Source organism: Staurois parvus, unplaced genomic scaffold (assembly GCF_062004578.1).
Source record: "Staurois parvus isolate SC_StPar_1 unplaced genomic scaffold, SC_StPar_1.0 ptg000131l, whole genome shotgun sequence".
Classification (NCBI taxonomy): Eukaryota; Metazoa; Chordata; class Amphibia; order Anura; family Ranidae; genus Staurois; species Staurois parvus.
This window is the reverse complement of record NW_028317927.1, coordinates 6,719,473-6,730,947: the sequence shown is the minus strand read 5'-3', so window position 1 is coordinate 6,730,947 and position 11,475 is coordinate 6,719,473.

Sequence of the window (11,475 nt, the reverse complement as noted above, 5' to 3'; positions counted from 1 at the left end):
AAATTCACTTAGTGCCTTAGCTGCATTAACCGCCTCCGGACCACCCTATAGCAGATATACTGCTACAGGGTGGCATGGGTGCGCAAGATCATGTGTATATATACAGTACGTGATTTTGCAATTCCGGGTAGGGGGCGTTTGAGGCACATGCATGCCCTACCCGTGCCGCCATTTGCAGCTGTCAATCACCGGGTCCCAGCCGGTGATTATTCGCAGCGCCCGGTGATTGCCGAGTATCTGTGATGGGGAGGAAAACTGTATGTAAACAATACAGTTCTCTTCCCTGTCAGCTCGTGCACACTGCTCCAGATGGCAGTGCATAGCACAGCCATCCAAAGAAGTGTGATTACAGTGAAACAGACACAAGGAAAACAGCACACAGTTAATCCTTTGATCGCCCCTCATGTTAACCTCTTCCTGCTCAGTGCTATTAATACAGTGTCACTGGGGATGTCAGTTCCCCCCAGTGTCAGAATGCCTGCCACAGTCCCGCTATAAGTTGTTGATCACCACCATTACTATTAAAGAGAAAAAAAATTCCAGCATCTACACCGCCACCTGTAAATGCTAAAACTGTCACGTAAACCTTTTAATTTACACGTATTGCGATTTTCTTTTAGCAAGGACATATAGCAGAATACATTTTGGCCTAAATTTATGATGAAATTAGATTTTTAAAATTTTTTTACTGGACATGTTTAATAGCAAAAAGTCAAAAATATAGTTTTTTTATCAAAATTGTTGCTCTTTTTTTTTCATAGCGTAAAAAATAAAAATGCACAGGTGATCAAATACCACCGAAAGAAAGCTCAATTCATGGGGAAAAAAGGACATAAATTTCATTTGGGTGCAGTGTTGCATGACCACGCAATTGTCAATTAAAATAACACAAACGCAAAAAATGGCCTGGTCAGGAAGGGGGGTAAATCCTCAGGAAGGCAAGTGGTTAAATTAGCCTTAGAACCTGTATAATTCATATGTGTTTGGGTTTAAAGGGGTGAGGTGGAAACCCTAGTGATAGCATGTGTGAGACTATTTCACAGCCTGTCCACACAGCAAATCCAAGTCGTTCGGGAACGTCCTTTGAGAACATCAGAGCACCTGCCCGACCATTTATGTAAATTGATCGGGCAGGAAGCGGATAATGTACACTGCAAGGATTTTAGCAAACTTTGTACAAAATTCTTACATTTTGTTGCCGTGAAGAAATGGCTCTTGGTTTCAACAGACTGCATACTCATTCTGAATGGGAGGGTCTGGTTCACTATTAATCAGTGGATGAACTTTCTGTGTTCTAATGAAGAAAGTTGCAGTGTCTGCATCTCTTCAGAAGTGATTAACACTTGGGGATTATCTCACCAAAACGTACATTTCTATTGCATACTATGCCTAAAATCTGACTTTTATCTGCAGACATTTTGGAAAGTTGGTGAGCCAATCTCACAAGCAAGAAATTACATTTTTGGAGGCATTCTGTGTTCAGACAGCCTCCAGGTTGCCATATTACGTTGAATTTTGACAAAAATTACATTGCTGCAGCTTGAAAAGGAAAGATAATTTTTGTTAAAATAAAATACAACATAGCTTGTGTAGCATTTGTATATAGTCTTCTGAGAGACTTTACAGCTCTGCATTTTAACTGAGGTTTTATTGGTTAGTGCATCGCTACATAAGGGTGCCCTAATAACCTTTTATACATAACTATAAAGGTACGAGTCTTGGGTGATAGCCTCATTAAACATTCATTTGTTTTGCAATAGAAATCTTTTACAACTGCTTTATTTTGCAACTGTTCTGTTAGCTGGACAACTCACTGCGAGCAGTGAAACAAAATATTTGGGTTAAAGGTTACATAGAAGATTATCTGTAAGAACATGTGGGACAACCTTTGTGCTGGGAAAATCCACATATATTAGTCAATGTTTTGGTAACACATCCTTTTCCTTTTTTGTGGTTTGGCTTGCTGTCAATACGTTTATGTCATCAGATATGATTGTAAGTAAGCCAGAAAATTCTGAAATAACCTTCAAAGGAATTACAGGCTTGCTGTTCAATTTCCAGCCATAAACTACAGAAAAAAAAAAGAAAAAAAGAAAAAAAAAGAAAACTACTTGAAGATGAACTTCTGGAGTGATCGTCATCTAGGGAATGCAACAAAACTATTTTGTTTATGTATGGTTTACTAAATATTGCACGTTGTTTTCTTATCACAAGGAAGCCAAATTCTTTATGTCAATGCTTTCCAACACAATCCATCAAGGAAGGTACTGAACTCATATTTTCATAAACTATAACATTTCTTTACAAAGCCTTTGAAAAATATTGCACTAAACTCAAAATGTTAAACAAAAACTCCAACTAGGGGTTGCAAGGTTTTATTAACCACTTGCCCTCCAGAGGATTTACGGGGGGTAAATCCTCTGGAGGGCAAGTGGTTAATAAAACCTTGCAACCCCTAGTTGGAGTTTTTTCCTGACCAGGCCTGCGATATGGTGCTGCGTTACTTTAACTGACAATTGCGCAGTCATGCAATGCTGCACCCAAATGGAATTTATGTCCTTTTTTTTTTACCGTAGATAGAGCTTTCTTTTAGTGGTATTTTATCACCTCTGCATTTTTTATTTTTTGCGCTATAAAAAAAAAAGACCGGCAATTTTGAAAAAAAAAACATTATATTTTTTACTTTTTGCTATAAAACATATCCCGTAACAAATGTTTAAAAAATCAAATTTCGTCATAAATTTAGGCCAAAATGTATTCTGCTACATGTCTTTGCTAAAAAAAAAATCCCAATACATGTAAATTAATTGGTTTACGTGAAAGGTATAGTGTCTACAAATGGCGGAATATATACTGGAATTTTTTTTTCATATACTAGTTATTATTATAATTATACAGGATTTATATAGCTCCAACAGTTTGCTCAGCGGTTTACAATATAACGGGAGACAATACAGCAACGATACAGTTCAATACAAGAGGGATCGGAGGGCCCTGCTCCTTGGAGCTTACAATCTAGGAGGCATCGATCAGCGATTTATAGCGGGACTGCAGTGGGCATTCTGACACTGGGGAGGGGGGAACTGACTAAATGTCGCGGACATCCTCAGTGACACTAATACAATGATCAGTGCTAATAAACAGCACTGACACTGTACTAATGGCACTGGACAGGAAGGGGTTAACATCTTGGGCGATCAAAGGGTTAACTGTGTGCTGTGTGTGTTTCACATTATGTGCTGTGTGCTGTTTTACTGTGTAATCATACTGCTTTGCATTGCTCTGCTATGTAGTGCAATACAAAGCAGCATACTGGTGCGTACAGGGGAGAGCTCTGTATTGTTTACATACAGGCCTCTCCCCTGTCAGTGTTCCTCTTGGGGCTGGCGGGGAATCTCCGGCCGGGACCTGGTTATCGACTGCTAAAGCCGTCAATGTTGGCGCGGGTAGGGCGGCACGCACGTGCCCCCTACCCGGAAATAAAAAATCATACATATATATATATATATATATATATATATATATATGATTTTGCGCAGCCCTGCCGCCCTGTAGCAGTAGTTCTGATATAGGGCGGTCGGGAAGAGGTTAAATCAGTTGGAGAAGTTATAATAACAGCTTCACAAGCCCAAAAATAGAGAAGCTTAACTCATCTTTAAAAAAAATATTGAGCAGCTGCAAATATTATAGTTGCTGACTATTAAAAGGCACATACATTATCAGTCTATGAAGGTCCAGCGCTGTCTTCCTAGCACCTGAAGTCTTGACTGCTTGTTCGGTTCTTGCTCCATCATCTTGGATAAGGGAGCCAACTGTCACTTCCTGATGATTTCCAGCCAGCCCCAACTGCAGATGATGAGGGAACTGCTCTGAGATTGGTCTTGTAGCCTTCTGGCATGTGTGTTGTGATCTCAGGACACTGTGGTGGCTCCCTACTGATCCCAGGAGGCTGCCTGTTACAAATGTAAGAAAGGGTTAAAAAGAGGCTATGGTGAAATTGTGAGTGAAGGCTTGATTTCACTAAGAAGTAAAACTGCAATTAATATAGGTAGGCGTTCACCAAAATAGTGCAATCATGGTAATCATACAAATTATCTATGAATCAACACAGCATGTATAATATTGTGTCACAAAAAATGTGAAATCCAAAATACCAAGAAAAGTTGGATTTCTTGGACTTTTTTTGGCATTTTGGATTTCACATTTTTGTGACACAATTTTATTTATGCTGTGTTGATTCATAGATAATTTGTATGATTATCATGATTGCACTATTTTGGTGAGCGCCTACCTTTATTAATTGCTTAAGTGTTGTTTTCATTTAAAGGGGCAGCAGCCTACATTTATATTGATTTGCATTGCAATTTGATTGGGTTTGGCACTACTTTATTTTTTGATAGGAAGTAAAATTACTTCTTATTAGTAGGAACCCTGCTTTAAAGTGAACCTGTGCCCAAACTACGCTCACTAAAGAATGTAAACCTTCTAGAAGAAATATCAAGTGCCAAAGGTACAATACCAAACACTCATAATAAACTGCCAGTAGTAAATGTTCAGCAAAAAGTAAATGTGCCTTAAAATAAGCCCTCATTCATCCCTGTAGTTATAGTAATTGTGGAGAAATTAGTCTTTAACCTCTTTCCACTGCAGCCTCCCGGCCCTTTAAGAGATTCTGAAGGGCGGGAGGAGGGGGTGGGCATTTCGATCATGTGTACACACAAATGGCAACCACCCCAACTATAACTGGCCCCTGCAGCAAAGAGCACATGGAAGGGCGACGCATGTCATAAACAACAAACGAATTCCCAGCTCACTTACCAGCCCACCTGCAACAAACCAAATTGCTATGTCTAACTATTCACATTAAAACAAAGGGTTTAATTTGCACACATTTGCAAATATATGTGTAAGCTGCAGAGGCCATGTCAAGGCACCCCAGTGTACTGCAGTCCTAATCCTGTACATTTTGAGAGTCTCCAAAATTGGAGCACTTGTATAATAATGGATAGATTGATGGCAGGTATGCCTGAAGGGAGCCCACCCCTCTTTGAAGGTATAGGGATGCACTGGACACCCAGCAATAGCACAATGGCAGCTAAGGTATCCAGTGCATCCCCTCAACAATTTACCAACAAATGGCAACCACTCCAACCTATAACTATCCTTTGCAGCAAGCAGCACACGGAAGGGTGACGCATGTCAAAAAACAACAAACAAAAATTACAACTCACCAGCCAGCCTGCAGCAAACCAAATTTGGTTTGTTGCAGGCTGGCTGGTATGTGACCTGGGAATTTTTGTTTGTTGTTTTTTGGCATTCCAGTCATGTGAATGTTGTGATTGAAAGTTACAGCAGTCACATGATCACAAGTAGGCATCGAGAGCATTCAGGTAACTGTGCTGGGAGTGCACAGGGCGTTCACTCTCAGCACAGAAAAGTTTACATTTGGGATGCATATTTGCGCTCTCTAGGCAATAAAACCCACCCACCAAGAGCCTGTATATATGTTTATGGCCAACAGGGACAGGTTAAGGTACGCAACAGAAGCACTGAAATTGCCAGCCCTCTAATGACACATAGCAGGAGTTTTGAAGCTATTAGAAACAGAATATTAATTATTTTTTTCACAGTACAAACAACTAGAGAGGTCAAGAATGACTTTTTTAAAGCTTTATTTTATTGATTAAAAATGTAAATACTTTAATGTCCATAGTCTGGGTACAGGTGAACCTTAAGCAGTAGTTTCTCTAGTTTAGCTTTGTGTCCACTAGAAAGAGCTTGACTGTATGCAGCCTAAATGTTGTGTCCTTCTATGTATTTTACAAAACTTCCTAAACTCAAGTTATTCATTGCTTCTGCCAGCTACTGTTGAGTAGGCTTTAGTAGGTTGAGTGACAATAGTTATTGATGGAGTTATAAATATTTATCCTCCCCAGCCTTTTTCTAAAGTGTAAGCCCAGTGGTGAGAGCTGAGGAAACATGATAAATGTTTGAACCTTTGCAAGCTTCCAGAGTGTTCTTTCCTCCTCTGGGATTTTCCACAGTTAGAACTGTTAGGCAATTCCTTTCTCCTTAAGGCGTGAGGGAGCCTGTGGTAGAATGGGTCATGCTGGAAGACATTTCTCTACTGAGAGTTGTGCGTGACAACTTGAATATTGAAAAAGATCAGCTGAAAGAATGGCAGAGGGACCTGTGGCTGCCCACACAAAAAAGTAGAGCTGAACTGGCCACAGTAAGGAGCAGACACAAGAACCTAATGGCTGACCAATAGTTACAGATAAAATAACCAAGCAGACACAATAAACCTGCCTTTGTGAACCCTAAGCTGCCCAGTGCCCAACTATACTTTTTTTGCCAAAGGTCCCCAAGTAAGATGTTGCTGCTCTGTTATAAGGCACAGAAGTATCATTTTCCCTTACCCACTCCTCCCTGAGTGCTCAGTAATACATTTACAAATTCTACTAAACTGCCTAGTACCCAATTTGTGTTTAACCATTATATGTAGAGATGAGCGAATCGAAGTATCCGAAGTGGAATTCGAGTCGAATATCGGAAAAATTTCGATTCGTGCCGAATCCGAAAAATAGCCTAATTCGGACGCGCGAATCGAAATTTTTCAGAAAATGGCGGCTAACATGTGCGGCGACGGAGCGGGGATGTCTGGGAAGGCGCGCAGACAAGGCGCGCTGACCCATAATGCATTCCTCAACTACATGTGATCGCATCAGCCAATCAGCAGCCAGCCAGCCAGCACTGTGTAATGGTCGAGCTATAAATAGCGGCCATTTTGGAATTCTTCATTTGCCTGCAGTTATTGAACAGAGGCAGACCGCTCTGTACTAGGGACAGGGACAGAGTTAGGGCCACAGAAACGATAATTGGGGACAGAGAAAAGTTACTTAGGGACAGAGAACCATTACTCAGGGACACAGACTTGTTAATGAGGGCCACAGAATCGTTATTTAGGGACAAAGAAACGCTAGTTAGGGCCACAGAATTCATACTCAGGGACAGACAGAATTGTTACTCAGTGCCAGAGAATTGTTACTTAGGGCCACAGAAACGTTATTAGGGCCACAGAATTTTTACTCAGGGACAGACAGAATTGTTACTGAGTGCCAGAGAATTGTTACTCAGGGACAGACAGAATTGTTACTGAGTGCCAGAGAATTGTTACTTAGGGCCACAGAAACTTTAATTAGGGCCACAGAATTTTTACTCAGGGACAGACAGAATTGTTACTGAGTGCCAGAGAATTGTTACTCAGGGACAGACAGAATTGTTACTGAGTGCCAGAGAATTGTTACTTAGGGCCACAGAAACTTTACTTAGGGCCACAGAATTGTTACTCGCACAGACACAGAATTGTTACTCGCACAGACACAGAAATGTTACTCGCAGAGACACAGAATTGTTACTGAAGGCCACAGAACTGTTACTTAGGGCCACAGAATTGTTACTCGCACAGACACAGAATTGTTACTCGCACAGACACAGAACTGTTACTGAGGGCCACAGAACTGTTACTTAGGGCCACAGAATTGTTACTCGCACAGACACAGAATTGTTACTCAGGGCCACAGAACTGTTACTTAGGGACAAAGAAACGCTAGTTAGGGCCACAGAATTCATACTCAGGGACAGACAGAATTGTTACGGAGTGCCAGAGAATTGTTACTCAGGGCCACAGAAACTTTACTTAGGGCCACAGAATTTTTACTCAGGGACAGACAGAATTGTTACTGAGTGCCAGAGAATTGTTACTCAGGGACAGACAGAATTGTTACGGAGTGCCAGAGAATTGTTACTCAGGGCCACAGAAACTTTACTTAGGGCCACAGAATTTTTACTCAGGGACAGACAGAATTGTTACTGAGTGCCAGAGAATTGTTACTCAGGGACAGACAGAATTGTTACGGAGTGCCAGAGAATTGTTACTCAGGGACAGACAGAATTGTTACTGAGTGCCAGAGAATTGTTACTTAGGGCCACAGAAACTTTAATTAGGGCCACAGAATTTTTACTCAGGGACAGACAGAATTGTTACTGAGTGCCAGAGAATTGTTACTCAGGGACAGACAGAATTTTTACGGAGTGCCAGAGAATTGTTACTCACGGCCACAGAAACTTTACTTAGGGCCACAGAATTGTTACTCAGGGACAGACAGAATTGTTACTGAGTGCCAGATAATTGTTACTCAGGGACAGACAGAATTGTTACGGAGTGCCAGAGAATTGTTACTCAGGGCCACAGAAACTTTACTTAGGGCCACAGAATTTTTACTCAGGGACAGACAGAATTGTTACTGAGTGCCAGAGAATTGTTACTCAGGGACAGACAGAATTGTTACGGAGTGCCAGAGAATTGTTACTCAGGGCCACAGAAACTTTACTTAGGGCCACAGAATTTTTACTCAGGGACAGACAGAATTGTTACTGAGTGCCAGAGAATTGTTACTCAGGGACAGACAGAATTGTTACTGAGTGCCAGATAATTGTTACTTAGGGCCACAGAAACGTTATTAGGGCCACAGAATTGTTACTCAGGGACAGACAGAATTGTTACTGAGTGCCAGAGAATTGTTACTTAGGGCCACAGAAACTTTAGTTAGGGCCACAGAATTGTTACTCAGGGACAGACACAGAATTGTTACTGAGGGCCACAGAACTGTTACTTAGGGCCACAGAATTGTTACTCGCACAGACACAGAATTGTTACTCGCACAGACACAGAATTGTTACTGAGGACCACAGAACTGTTACTTAGGGCCACAGAATTGTTACTCGCACAGACACAGAATTGTTACTCGCACAGACACAGAATTGTTACTGAGGACCACAGAACTGTTACTTAGGGCCACAGAATTGTTACTCGCACAGACACAGAATTGTTACACAGGGACACAGAACTGTTACTGAGGGCCACAGAACCGTTACTTAGGGCCACAGAATTGTTACTCGCACAGACACAGAATTGTTACTTGCACAGACACAGAATTGTTACTCGCACAGACACAGAATTGTTACTGAGGGCCACAGAACTGTTACTTGGGGCCACAGAAACGTTAATCAGGGACACAGAATTGTTACTGAGGGCCACAGAACTGTTACTTAGGGCCACAGAATTGTTACTCGCACAGACACAGAATTGTTACACAGGGACACAGAACTGTTACTGAGGGCCACAGAACCGTTACTTAGGGCCACAGAATTGTTACTCGCACAGACAGAATTGTTACTCGCACAGACACAGAATTGTTACTCGCACAGACACAGAATTGTTACTCAGGGACACAGAACTGTTACTGAGGGCCACAGAACTGTTACTTAGGGCCACAGAATTGTTACTCGCACAGACACAGAATTCTTACTCGCACAGACACAGAATTGTTACTCAGGGAAACAGAACTGTTACTGAGGGCCACAGAACTGTTACTTAGGGCCACAGAATTGTTTCTCGCACAGACACAGAATTGTTACTCGCACAGACACAGAATTGTTACTGAGGGCCACAGAACTGTTACTTGGGGCCACAGAAACGTTAATCAGGGACACAGAATTGTTACTGAGGGCCACAGAACTGTACTTAGGGCCACAGAATTGTTACTCGCACAGACACAGAATTGTTACTCAGGGACACAGAATTGTTACTCAGGGACACATAATCGTTTAATTAAAGAGTATGTCAGACAACATGCAGAGGAGTGGCAGAGGAGGCAATGTTTTAGGAGCGAGCAGACGTGGCAGCAGAGGAAGGGGTCGAGGCAGCACTATTCGCAGCCAGAGGCCAGTGCTCCCGGTGTCATCCAGCGGTCGTGTCTCCACCGACAACCCTGCCGTCATCGATTGGTTGGCTCGGTCGTCTTCCTCTTCCCAGGTCACCTCTGACACCTACAGCCAACGGTCGGTGGGTACGTCAGACACAACCGTTAGTTGGCATGGCCCGGGACCAAGCCCACTGAAATCACGTGTCCTCTACCTGCCCCTGTCCTTTGGTGTTCCCTCACTAAGCGAAGTATCGCATGCTGTGGGCTCAGCCCCACTGTACAGTGAGGAAGAGCTAACAGAGGGCGGTCAGGAACGGGGGGAGACATCCGCCTTTTCAGCAGCTAGGCGAAGAAGTAGTGGCGAGGAGAGTGGCCCGGTAGCCGGTCTAGAGACAGGTCTGTCTCCTGACCCAGACGCAGCCGAGGGGGCTAGTAGTGAGGCGGAGACCCTACTTGATGATGAGGAGGTTGATCGCACTTGGCAGCCTCGTCGTCATCAGGCAATTTCTTCCGCATCATCAGGAGAAGAGGGTGGCAGCTTGGCAGTGAGCGAAACAGTCGGTGGGTTGCCCAGGAGACAGCAGCAGGGTCGCAGCAGTGTCAGTGGAAGCAGTGTCAGTGGAGCCAAACGGCCACGGAGTAGAGCACCAGCTCCACTGCAGCCTACCACCACGGCCAGTAGTGGTGCCGGTGTGCACGGAGGAAGCAGCAGTCAGCCAGTGAGGAGTATCGGGGGCAAAGTTTCCTACTCGGCGGTGTGGCAATTTTTCGTCAAGCCGCCCGAGGAAGTAAACGTAGCCGTATGTCGACTATGTGGCCAGAAAGTCAAGCGTGGCCAGGGGGCCCATGTTGGGAATACAGCGTTGCGGCAGCATATGCAGCGTCGCCATTTGGTGGCCTGGGAAAACCGTGATAAAGATACGGCGGTTCTGCCCGCCCCAGCCCCCGCTCCATCACCCGCTCTGTTACTTGCTCCGTCACCCGACGTCAATCGCCCTCCATCAGCCAGTCAAGGCTCCAACACCTCTGCTGAGGGGAGTTGTCACTCGTTGGCATCTTCCGCTCGTTCAGATGCTCCTTCTCCTGCTACTCCTCTTCACGGATTCCGTCAGCAGTCTTTCTTGGAATCCGTTTCCAAGAGACAACAGTTTGCGAGCACGCACCCGACGGTGCAAAAGCTGAACGTCCTCCTGTCCAAGTTGCTGGTGCTGCAGTCCCTCCCTTTCCAAGTGGTGGACTCAGCACCTTTCAGAGAAATGATGGCTTGTGCCGCGCCGCGGTGGAGAGTGCCAAGCCGTCATTTCTTCGCCAAAAAGGCAGTGCCAGCCCTGCATTCACATGTAGAAGAGATGGTGGGCCAGTCTTTGAGCATGTCGGTCTCTGCCAAAGTGCACGGCAGCGCCGACGTGTGGAGCTGTAACTACGGTCAGGGACAGTACATGTCATTTACGGCCCACTGGGTGAACGTGGTGCCGTCACAGCCGCACCAGCAACTTGGACAGGTCACGCCGCTTTTGCCTCCACGTTTGCACGTCCTTGGTCCGGCAAAGATGTCCGCCTCTACCACCTCTTCTTCTGCCGTGTCCTCAGCCGCCACCCCCGTGCCAAGTCCCATTACCCGACCGGCATATCACATGTGCAGGGCGCAACGGTGTCACGCTGTTCTGCACCTGGTATGCCTTGGCGAACGTAGTCACACAGGGGAGGA